Raw genomic sequence first — 13,772 nt, forward strand, 5'->3', positions numbered from 1 at the left:
AAAGTCTAATACTGAGGAATTTGCCTTAACTAACACTTTGGATCTTCAAAGCATTAACTTGTGGGGTCAAGTCAGTGTCTCAAGATAATAATTATTCTCCTCCTTAGAAAAGAGAGTAACATTATGTCTTTAGTTAAAAAAAAAAAACAAAACAAAAACTGGGACACCAAATTCATTGGTTTCAGGATAATATTTTAAAAAACAATTAAGAATTTCAAACTTATGCCACAAGTTCACAGATATCATTAGTTCTTTATTATAAAATAGTAATTACAGGAGGAGGTACACTTAGATTTTATGCACCATAACCTAGTTTAGCATACCAAAGAGTTTTGACTTAGTTTTTTAATGAAATTTCAGTCTATGAAGTAATACTTGTATAAACTCTATTTTCCATTGTATAAATGTATCTTAGAGGGATTTAGTATTCTGTCCAGTATAAACCAAGTAAGGAGTGGAGTCTTGATTGAAAATTCCATCAGGATGCTTCTAACTCTCAAACTCTGGGGCACTGGTCATCAACCAGAGATGATTTGTCCTCTGGGGATATTGGCAATGTCTGAATTGTTTTTCAGCTTCTCAGTCATGTCTGACTTTCTGCAACCCCATGGACTGCAGCATGCCAGGCTTCCCTGCCATTCATTTACTCCTGGAGCTTGCTCAAACTCATGTCCATTGAGTTGATGATGCCACCCAACCATCTCATCCTCTGTCATCCCCTTCTCCTCTTGCCCTCAATCTTTCCCAACATCAGGATATTTTTCAATGAGTCAGTTCTTCGCATCAGGTGGCCACAATATAGGAGCTTCAGCACCAGTCCTTCCAGTGAATATTCAGGGTTGATTTCCTTTAGGGTCAACTCATTTGACCTCCAGTGGCTCTAAAATAACTGTAGGGAAAAAAATAGATAGAAAAATATTAAACTAATTTATATAAATATAAAATGTCATTAAGTGACCTTGATATAAGTAATTAATTCACAATTATGTTGCCAAAGCCTTGGGAATAAATGAATGTAACAAGAGCCTTCTAAAAGAGGATATAACAGTATCTAAAAGTTATACTTTTATCTTATATAAAGATATATGGATTTAAAGATGCTTTGGAAGCTAATCTTCAATCAAGTGTAAAGAGAATGCTTTGCAGCTGATGGACAAAGGTTACACAAGTTTCAGAAACAGATCTATTCATAAAAGTACAAAAGAAAGAAAGAAATATAAGTGAGATTTGAAATCTAATTGTACATATGCATAAAGGGTGATATATTAGAATAAAGCATGAAGAAGAACCTCCACTTTGTATTTTGTTTGAAGTACAGATCTCAAGTGAATAACAATAAAGTGACAGTTCTATTCTTTCTGTCAAAAAAGGGGGAACACATTATGAATGACTAGATAGAATTAACCACACAAAATGTATACATTTTTACTTTATCCCTAGTAAAGTTATATATATATATATATATATATATATATATATATATATATATAAATGAACACATGGAAAACAGCTAGCTGGTGAAAAAAAAAATCTCCCATTTGTTTGAATAAGTACCAAAAAAAAGGGGGGGGATAGAAACACTGAGACCTCACTATACAAAAGTAAAGGACTCCCACAGATAATTATGATACAGATAGTATATGTCTAACAAACCTGAAGACACATTCAGCTTCATAAGTGAATTGCAAAGTAAAACTTGTTAACACATCTCTTTTCACCTATAATTTTATTTCATGTGACTACACATTCTGAGATGATACCATGAGAGGTATATCTCATAAATTTATTTTCAAGAAAATATTTTCAAGCATTCTTTGCTCTGGATTTTTTTCATTAATATAAAATGTCAAATAAGCCCCATTTTAAAAAGAAGCATCTTCACTTCATTGTATATCTATCTTCAGCTAATGCCCTGTTCCTCTACTTCATTTAATTCCAAAGATCCAGGATCAGATGGTAGTTTTACTTTTAATTTTTTCAGGAACTGCATACTATTTCACATAGTGGCTGGGACAATTTACATCCTCTTCAATAGCGCACAAGTGTTCACTTTTCCACATATCTTCAGCAACATCATTTATCTCATCTTTTCCATAATAGCAACTCTAAATGATGTAAGATGATATTTCTTTGTGATTTAGATGTTGACTTCCCTAATGGTTAGACATGTTAAACATCTTTTCATGTACTTGTTGGCCGTTTGTATGTAAATTTCTATCAGGTTCTTTGCTTATTTTCTAATTGGATTATTTGAGTTTTGCTATTGAGTTGTAGGAGTTCCTTATATATTTAGAACATATTTAGATTTGGGTTTTGAAATATATTCTTTCATTCCATCAGTTTCCTCCAACACTTTGGCCACCTGATGAGAAGAGCTGACTCATCAGAAAAGACCCTGATGCTGGGAAAGATTGAAGGCAAGGGGAGAAGGGGATGACAGAGGACGAGATGTTTGGATGGTATCACCAATTCAGTGGACATGAGTTTGAGCAAGCTCTGGGAGATGGTGAAGGGCAGGGAAGCCTGGCGTGCTACAGTCCATGGGGTTACAGAGTCAGACACGAGTGAGCGACTGAACAACAACAACAATCGGTTGCCTCCTCATTTTGTTGACTATTTTACTGCAAAGAAGATTTTTAGTTTAGTATTTTCCCATTTTTAAATTTTTATTTTGGTTCCTTGTATTTTTGGTGTCACGTCCAAAGAAATCATTGACAATACCAATGTCAGAGAGGTGTTCCTTGTAGTTTATTCTAGGAATTTTACAATTTTAGTTTTTATGTTTAAGTTTTTAATCCATTTCAAGTTAAATTTTTATTTGTTCAGGATAAGGATCCATTTTGTTCTCTTTATTATCCAGTTTTACCAGCACATTTTTTGAAGATACTGTTCTTTCTTAATTGAATTTTCTGAGCTCTGTTAAATAATAGTAGATGGTATATAAAAAGTTTATTTTCAGGCTCTCAATTCTATTCAGTTATGGCCATTTTTATGCTAGTAGTATACAGGTTTAATTACTATAGTTTTATAATGAAATTTGAAATCAGGAAGTATTATGCCTCCAACTTTCTTCTTTTTTGAGATTGTTTTTGCTATTGGGGATCTTTTATGATTCCATACAAGTTTTAGGATTTTAAAATATATTTCTTCAGATAATGCCATTAGAATTTTGTTAGTGATTTCATAGAAACTGTATATGGATTTGAGAAGTAAGGACAGTCTAAAAATACTAAATCTTTGGATCCACAAATAAAGATAATTTTCAATTTATTTGTGTCTTGGTTCAATTTCTTTCATCAGTATCTCATTGTTTTGTGTGTCTTTCACTTCCTTGGTTAAGTTTACTCTTAGGCATTTGTTATTTTGATGCTATTATAATGTTTTAATTTCTTTTTTTATGGCTTACTGTTGGTGTATAAAGCAAAATTTTTGTATATTGATCTTATATTAACATATGTTGATTTGGTATACTGAAACTTCACTATTTTGTCCAATGTTTCTAACAACTTTTGGTGAAGTCTTTAGGGATTTATATTCAAACAGGAACAATTTTCTTCCTTTTGATTTTAGATGATTTTTGTTTCTTTTTCTTGTCTAACTGATTTAGATAAAATTTTTAGTGCTATGTTGAATTGCAGTCGTGAGAGTGACACCCTTGTCTTGTCCCTTATCATAGAGAGAAAACTTTGAAACTGTCACTGTTGAGTATGATAGCTGTGACTTGCCACATATTATTTTGAGGAATGGTCCATCTATTCTAAATTTGTTGAGACTGTATATCATAAAAGGAAGTTGAATACAAAGTTGAATTTATATTTACTTTATCTTTAGTTCTATCGGTGTGGTGTGTGTATCATGTTTATTTCTTTGCACATAGGGAACCACCCTTATATTCTAGAAATGAATCTCACTTGACCACGATGTATATTTCTCTCTTATTGATAGTTTATACTTCTATGTTAATTAGGAATATCAATTTGTCATTTTCTTTTCTTGTAGGGTCTTTTCTGGCTTTGGTAGCAAGGTAATAGTGTCTTCGGAAAATAATTTGAGAGTGTTCCCACCTCTTAAATCATTTGGTGGAGTTTAAGAAAAATTGTTAACTCTTTAAATTTTGGTAGGATTCACAGTAAAATCATCAGTTCTTTGCTTTTGTCTGCTTTTTGTTGCTGCTCTTCTTGGGAAGTTCATGATTACTGATTTATTTGACTTATGCTTTATTTGTTGGTTCAGACTTTCCATTTCTTCACAGTTTTGTTTTGGCAGTCAAAGCCCTTCAGCAATCAGCCTGTCAAGGGTATTCTGACAGTATACACAGAGGGAAGTGTTCAAGGCAAGGAGTAGAGTGTACTGAGAGAGAAAAGTCTCCACGGTTCAAAGGAGAAATAATATTAGCAAATACAAACTTTATAAAATGTCACATGGTGACAGGTAAAATGAAGAAAAAGAAAAGGGGTACAGAGAGGTAAGTGGCTGTGGTGGTATTCTTTACTGAGTGTTTAGGCATGTTGGCAAACAAGGTAACGTTTTCAGAGACTTCAAGGAAGAGAGGTGAGGAGCTGAAGACAGGGCCTGCCTGGAAGGTGGAATGGCCAGTGCAAAGACCCCAAAGATGCCATTTGTTTCAGGTATTCAGTCTCCAAAAGAAGCCAGTTTCCCAAAGGGAATATGTAAGAGGGAGGGTGATCGGAGATGGGGCTAGAGGATGTTAGGGAATGAAGTGACCTTCCTCTGCTCCTGAACTTCAAGGCATGAGGAGTCCCTAATCCACATGTTATTACTTGTGCTTCATTAATTTTGTTTCCAAGAATCCTGAACATAGAAATATATCCCCCTTTTGTTTCCCTGTTCAGTTAACATTCTGTCATCTATATTTCCAGGGGAAAATTTTGATGTCTATGAGCTCAGGTCCTCTTGTTCTAAGGACACACATGCCCCACAACACACACACACACACACACACACACACACACACGTGCACCCATGCAACACAGCACTGTGATCTCTTGTGGCCATGGGGGAGTCAAGAGTCTTTTCACCTCCAACCACATCATTTAGGAATGGAATGATGCAAGGCAAGACTGTGAACATCAGATTATCTCTACCCTAATGTATGTACAAATAGTACCCAGATTCTAGTTGTTAAGCTTTCTATAGACATGCAAACGTGGTCTTCAACATTAATATGATCATTTTGTGCCATGTATGTCTTTATAAACATGAGAAAGCAGTTCTAAGAAACATAGGTATAGTAATCAAATAAATATGAATAAAGATGATCTAATAGCTTAGACCCTGATTGACTGTTATGAGGGAAACGTTCTTTGATTCTGGCAGCATTTCAAACCCAGCTATAACCCCTTGATGTCCAAAATACCTAACAAAGCAGCAAAATAATTCATCCAAAAGAGAGAAGAGTGATGTCTTCATGGTGTCAAGACACCTTAGTGATTGACTATCCTCTTAGAAAAATGAGCAAAGGTAATAATAATAAACACAATTCAGAAGAGAAAATTCATGAAGTGCAAGAAAAGGGTTGATTTTTTAGGATGAAATGGTAAAAACCTTTTTATTTTACTGTTTTAACTTTTATTTCATATTGAATATAGTTGATTAATGGGCTTCCCAGGTGACTCAGTGGTAAAGACCTGCCTGCAATGCAGAAGACGCAGGATTGATTCCTGAGTTGAGATCTCCTGGAGAAGGAAATGGCAACTCATTCCAGTATTCTTGCCTGGAGAATCCCATTGACAAAGGAGCCTGGCAGGCTATAGTCCATGGGATCACAAAAGATTCTGACATGACTTACCGACTAAACAATAGCAACAACATAATTGATTAGCAATGTGTGTTCATTTCAGGTGTACAGCAAAGTAATCCAGTTATACATATTCATGTATCTATTCTGTTTCAAGAGTTTTCCCTGTTTAGGTTCCCTGTTTATGGGCTCCCTAGTAGCTCAGCTGGTAAAGAATCCGCTTGAATGGAGAAGATTTGATTCCTGGGAAAGGAGATTTGCTGGAGAGAGGATAGGCTTCCCATTCCAGTATTTTTGGGCTTCCATGCTGTCTAATCTAGTAAAGAATCTGCTAGCAGTGCAGGAGACCTGGGTTCGATCCCTGGGTTGGGAAGATGTTCTGGAGAAAGGAATGGCTACCCACTCCAATATTATGGCCAGGAGAATTACATGGACTGCATAGTCCATGGGGTCACAAAGTGTTGAACACAAATGAGAGATTTCACTTCGCTTCATAGAATATTGAGCAGAGTTCCCTAACACAGGGGATTTTTATTTTATTTTTAAATTAATTTTTATTTTAATTGGAGGCTAAGAAATTTACAATACTGTGGTGGTTTTTGCCGCATATGAATCAGCCATGGGTGTACATGTGTTCCCCATTCAGACCCTCCCTCCCACCTCCCTCCCCATCCCATCTCTCAGGATCATCCCAGTGCACCAGCCCTGAGCACCCTGTCTCATGCATTGAACCTGGACTGGTGATCTATTTTACATCTGATAATACACATGTTTAAGTGCTATTCTCTCAAATCATCTCACCATCGCCTTCTCCCACAGAGTCCAACAGTCTGTTCTTTACATCTGGGTCTCTTTTACTGTCTCACATATAGGGACATCATTACCATCTGTCTAAATTCTATATATTTGTGTTAATGTACTGTATTGGTGTTTTTCTTTCTGACTTACTTCACTCTGTATAATAGGTTCCAGTTTCATCCACCTCATTAGAACTGATCCTAATGCATTCTTTTTAGTAGCTGAATAATATTCCATTGTGTATATGTACCATAATTTTCTTATCCATTCGTCTGCCGAGGAAAATGTAGGTTGCTTCCAGAGGAGGAGACAAGATGGTGGAGGAGTAGGATGGGGAGAACATTTTCTCCCCCACAAATTCATCAAAAGACCATTTAAACATCGAGTAAATTCCACAAAACAACTTCTGAATGTTGGCAGAGGACATCAGGCACCCAGAAAAACAATCCAAAAAAGACATAATGGTAGAAATAAATGAATCAGAGAGGATAAAAGAAAAACAAATTAAAAGAAATGAGGTCAATCTCAGAGACCTCCAGGACAATATTAAACGCTACAACATTCGAATCATAGGGGTTCCAGAAGAAGAAGACAAAAAGAAAGACCATGAGAAAATACTTGAGGAGATAATAGTTGAAAACTTCCCTAAAATGGGGAAGGAAATAATCACCCAAGTCCAAGAAACCCAGAGAGTCCCAAACAGGATAAACTCAAGGCAAAACACCCCAAGACACATATTAATCAAATTAACAAAGATCAAACACAAAGAACAAATATTAAAAGCAACAAGGGGAAAACAACAAATAACACACAAGGGAATTCCCATAAGAATAACAGCTGATCTGTCAATAGAAACTCTTCAAGCCAGGAGGGAATGGCAAGACATACTTAAAATGATGAAAGAAAATAACCTACAGCCCAGATTATTGTACCCAGCAAGGATCTCATTCAAGTATGAAGGAGAAATCAAAAGCTTTTCAGACAAGCAAAAGCTGAGAGAATTCTGCACCACCAAACCATCTCTCCAACAAATACTAAAGGATATTCTCTGGACAGTAAAAACAAAAATGGTGTATAAATTCGAACCCAAAACAATAAAGTAAATGGCATTGGGATCATACTTATCAGTAATTACCTTAAATGTAAGTGGGTTGAATGCCCCAACCAAAAGACAAAGACTGGCTGAATGGATACAAAAACAAGACCCCTACATATGTTGTCTACAAGAAACTCACCTCAAAACAGGGGACACATACTGACTGAAAGTAAAGGGCTGGAAAAAGATTTTCCATGCAAATAGGGACCAAAAGAAAGCAGGAGTAGCAATACTCATATCAGATAAAATAGACTTTAAAACAAAGGCTGTGAAAAGAGACACAGATGGTCACTACATAATGATCAAAGGATCAATCCAAGAAGAAGATATAACAATTATAAATATATATGCACCCAACACGGGAGCACCGCATATGTAAGACAAATGCTAACAAGTATGAAAGGATAAATTAACAATAACACAATAATAGTGGGAGATTTTAATACCCCACTCACACCTATGGATAGATCATCTAAACAGAAAATTAACAAGGAAACACAAACTTTAAATGATACAATAGGCCAGTTAGACCTAATTGATATCTATAGGACATTTCATCCCAAAACAAGGAATTTCACCTTTTTCTCAAGGGCACATGGAACCTTCTCCAGGATAGATCACATCCTGGGCCATAAAGCTAGCCTTGGTAAATTCAAAAAAATAGAAATCATTCCAAGCATCTTTTCTGACCACAATGCAGTAAGATTAGATCTCAACTACAGGAAAAAAAAACTATTAAAAATTCCAACATATGGAGGCTGAAGAACACACTGCTGAATAACCAACAAATCACAGAAGAAATCAAGAAAGAAATCAAAATTTGCATAGAAATGAATGAAAATGAAAACACAACAACCCAAAACCTGTGGGACACGGAAAAAGCAGTCCTAAGGGGAAAGTTCATGGCAATACAGGCACACCTCAAGAAACAAGAAAAAAGTCAAATAAATAACCTAACTCTACACCTAAAGCAACTAGAAAAGGAAGAAATGAAGAACCCCAGGGTTAGTAGAAGGAAAGAAATCTTAAAAATTAGAGCAGAAATAAATGCAAAAGAAACAAAAGAGACCATAGCAAAAATCAACAAAGCCAAAAGCTGGTTCTTTGAAAGGATAAATAAAATGGACAAACCATTAGCCAGACTCATCAAGGAACAAAGGGAGAAATATCAAATCAATAAAATTAGAAACAAAAATGGAGAGATCACAACAGACAACACAGAAATACAAAGGATCATAAGAGACTACTATCAACAATTATATGCCAATAAAATGGACAACGTGGAAGAAATGGACAAATTCTTAGAAAAGTACAACTTTCCAAAACTCGACCAGGAAGAAATAGAAAATCTTAACAGACCCATCACAAGCACGGAAATTGAAACTGTAATCAAAAATCTTCCAGCAAACAAAAGCCCCGGTCCAGACGGCTTCACAGCTGAATTCTAACAAAAATTTAGAGAAGAGGTAACACCTATCCTGCTCAAACTCTTCCAGAAAATTGCAGAGGAAGGTAAACTTTCAAAATCATTCTATGAGGCCACCATCACCCTAATACCAAAACCTGACAAAGATGCCACAAAAAAAGAAAACTACAGGCCAATATCACTGATGAACATAGATGCAAAAATCATTAACAAAATTCTAGCAATCAGAATCCAACAACACATTAAAAAGATCATACACCATGACCAAGTGGGGTTTATCCCAGGGATGCAAGGATTCTTCAATATCTGCAAATCAATCAATATAATACACCACATTAACAAATTGAAAAATAAAAAAACATATGATTATCTCAATAGATGCAGAGAAAGCCTTTGACAAAATTCAACATCCATTTATGATAAAAACTCTCCAGAAAGCAGGAATAGAAGGACATACCTCAACATAATAAAAGCTATATATGACAAACACACAGCAAACATTATCCTCAATGATGAAAAATTGAAAGCATTTCCCCTAAAGTCAGGAACAAGACAAGGGTGCCCACTTTCACCATTACTATTCAACATAGTTTTCGAAGTTTTGGTCACAGCAATCAGGGCACAAAAAGAAATAAAAGGAATCCAAATTGGAAAAGAAGAAGTAAAACTCTCACTATTTGCAGATGACATGATCCTCTACATAGAAAACCCTAAAGACTCCACCAGAAAATTACTAGAACTAATCAATGATTATAGTAAAGTTGCAGGATATAAAATCAACACACAGAAATCCCTTTCATTCCTATACACTAATAATGAGAAAACAGAAAGAGAAATTAAGGAAACAATTCCATTCACCATTACAATTAAAAGAATAAAATACTTAGGAATATAGCTACCTAAAGAAACTAAAGACCTATACATAGAAAACTATAAAACACTGGTGAAAGAAATCAAAGAGGACACTAATAGATGGAGAAATACACCATGTTCATGGACTGGAAGAATCAATATAGTGAAAAATGAGTATATTACCCAAATCAATTGATAGATTCAATGCAATCCCTAACAAGCTACCAACAGTATTCTTCACAGAGCTAGAACAAATAATTTCACAATTTGTATGGAAATACAAAAAACCTCGAATAGCCAAAGCGATCTTGAGAAAGAAGAATGGAACTGGAGGAATCAACCTACCTGACTTCAGGCTCTACTACAAAGCCACAATTATCAAGACAGTATGGTACTGGAACAAAGACAGAACTATAGATCAATGGAATAAAATAGAAAGCCCAGAGATAAATCCACGCACATATGGACACCTTATCTTTGACAAAGGAGGCAAGAATATACAATGGATAAAAGACAATCTCTTTAACAAGTGGTGCTGGGAAATCTGGTCAACCACTTGTAAAAGAATGAAACTAGAACACTTTCTAACACCATACACAAACATAAACTCAAAATGGATTAAAGATCTAAACGTAAAACCAGAAACTATAAAGCTCCTAGAGGAGCACATAGGCAAAACACACTCTGACATACATCACAGCAGGATCCTCTATGACCCACCACCCAGAATATTGGAAATAAAAGCAAAAATAAACACATGGGACCTAATTAACCTTAAAAGCTTTGGCACATCAAAGGAAACTATTAGCAAGGTGAAAAGACAGCCTTCAGAATGGGAGAAAATAATAGCAAATGAAGCAACTGACAAACAACTAATCTCAAAAATATACAAGCAACTCCTAAAGCTCAACTCCAGAAGAATAAATGACCCAATCAAAAAATGGGCCAAAGAACTAAATAGACATTTCTCCAAAGAAGACATACAGATGGCTAACAAACACATGAAAAGGTGCTCAACATCACTCATTATCAGAGAAATGCAAATCAAAACCACTATGAGGTACAATTTCACACCAGTCAGAATGGTTGTAATCCAAAAGTCTAGAAATAATAAATGCTGGAGAGGGTGTGGAGAAAAGGGAACCCTCTTACACTGTTGGTGGGAAGGCAAACTAGTACAGCCACTATGGAGAACTGTGTGGAGGTTCTTTAAAAAACTGGAAATAGAACTGCCTTATGATCCAGCAATCCCACTGCTCAGCATACACACTGAGGAAACCAGAAGGGAAAGAGACACGTGTACCCCAATGTTCATCGCAGCACTGTTTATAATAGCCAGGACACAGAAGCAACCTAGATGTCCATCAGCAGATGAAGGGATAAGAAAGCTGTGGTGCATATACACAATGGAGTATTACTCAGCCATTAAGAAGAATACATTTGAATCAGTTCTAATGAGGTGGATGAAACTGGAGCCTATTATACAGAGTGAAGTAAGCCAGAAGGAAAAACACCAATACAGTATACTAACGCATATATATGGAATTTAGAAAGATGGTAACGATAACCCTGTGTACGAGACAGCAAAAGAGACACTGATGTATAGAACAGTCTTATGGACTCTATGGGAGAGGGGGAGGGTGGGAAGATTTGGGAGAATGGCATTGAAACATGTAAAATATCATGTATGTACTCGCAGTAGTAGATATAATGGTCATCTGAGTTAAATTCACCCATTCCAGTTCATTTTAGTTCTCTGATTCCTTTAGAATGTTGATGTTCACTCTTGCCATCTCCTGTTTGACCACTTCCAATTTGCCTTGATTCATGGACCCGACATTCCAGGTTCCTATGCAATATTTCTCTTTACAGCATCAGACCTTGCTTCTATCACCAGTCACGGTCACAACTGAGTGTTGTTTTTGCTTTGGCTCCATCCCTTCATTCTTTCTGGAGTTATTTCTCCACTGATCTCCAGTAGCATATTGGGCACTTACCGACCTGGGGAGTTCCTTGCAACCCCCATTAAATGCTTTACTTAAATATGAATCTACTTTATGTATTTTCTAGGTACTTTTTAACCTCCTGCTTTGGTGCTAGGTCCTGGGGTAAGTGAATCAACACATGAATTCTATGAGAGCAGATTTTCCCCTCTCCACTGATTTTAGGTCTCCTGCACATAATCTCATTTGTTATCAAAGCTGCATATTCTGGATACTTGTCTCTCTGGTGCAGATAGGCCCCAAGGGTTGGCCTGATTAGTCTGATATGAGGCATACACCTATTGTCCCTCAGGGAACATCTCTGTTAAGTGTAAGATCCCGCCTATTTTTGGGTTACCAATGCCAGGGGTGGGGTTGTTAGAGAGACCACTTCTCTTCTTCTACCATCTTGATGTGGTCCTATTATTATTTATTGTGGAGGAGAAGTTCATCTAGTTTTCATATCTTTTTCAGAGGAAGTTGATGCATAGGTAGCTGTAGATTAGGTGTGTCCATGGATGGAGGTGAATGTAGGATATTACTGTGTTGCCACATTGAACCGTGTCTCCAGACATTTGATATAAGCCCAATGAGACTCATTTATTTTAAGCTCCTTACACCCAGAACTGTAAGAACATATATTTGTTTATTTTAAGCAACTAGTTTGGGAGTATTTTACAACAATAGGAATCTAATATAGACATTTATTCAATAAAGTTTGTTTGCAAGGATTGAGTTTAAACTTCTCAGTTCATTCATTGCTGCTGCTGCTGTTAAGTCGCTTCAGTAGTGTGTGACTCTGTGCGACCCCATAGATGACAGCCCACCAGGCTCCTCCATCCATGGGATTTTCCAGGCAAGAGTACTGGAGTGGGGTGTCATTGCCTTCTCTGCAGTTCATTCATTAGCTTACCTTAACTAGGCTATTTTTTGTTGAAAATCCACATTAAGTAAAAAAAAAAAAAACAAAAGTTTCAGTCTATTTGAAGGTCTTCCATCCCATTAGCTGATACAATGAATTCCTCACTGCCTTACTTTGTTGTACACATGCCTCACTGTGATGCCTTTTAACATGAAGACAGGAAATGTGATCCATTATGAAAACTGAGATCACTCACTGTACTTTAAGTTTTTATGTCTATATTTCTACATTCTTTTATTTCATTTTACTTGAAATGTTCATTCTTTTCATTTCTATTCTCTCCAATTTTCACTCAATTTTCCCTTTAATATAAAAGATGGATCCTAATCTTGTCTGTATGTGTGTACATATATGTGTAGGATTGTGCTTATTTAAAACAAAAATGCAGCCAAACACACACACACAGAAACAGATGCAACATTTACTCTTGAGTGTTTTCTTTGGGCTAAAAGTTGAATTTCCATATTCACTTCATTTATGTCTGATTGTGTCCCTGTTAAGTCATGTTTATTTTTCCACATAACCTTCAGAAATAAGGAAACAGAGGCTCAAATTGTTTAAAATTTTCATAGTTACATAAAAACTTTAGAACTATTACACTGTCATGGTTCGATGTACAATACTGGATACTTGGGGCTGGTGCACTGGGACAACCCAGAGGGATGGTACGGGGAGGGAGGAGGGAGAAGGGTTCAGGATGGGGAACACGTGTATACCTGTGGTGGAGTCATGTTGATATATGGCAAAACCAATACAATATTATAACGTTAAAAAAAAAAGTAAAACTATTACACTGTCAAATTATCCACAAACGAAAATATTTAGTAGATTATCTTATTTTTGTACAACTCTTTTAATTCATTAATTTGTACACTTTATGAAGTTTATTCTGTATAATTATACTCCAATAATTTAATTAAATGGGAAAAATCTGATGG

This window comes from Bos javanicus, chromosome 7 (assembly GCF_032452875.1).
Source record: "Bos javanicus breed banteng chromosome 7, ARS-OSU_banteng_1.0, whole genome shotgun sequence".
Taxonomy (NCBI): Eukaryota; Metazoa; Chordata; class Mammalia; order Artiodactyla; family Bovidae; genus Bos; species Bos javanicus.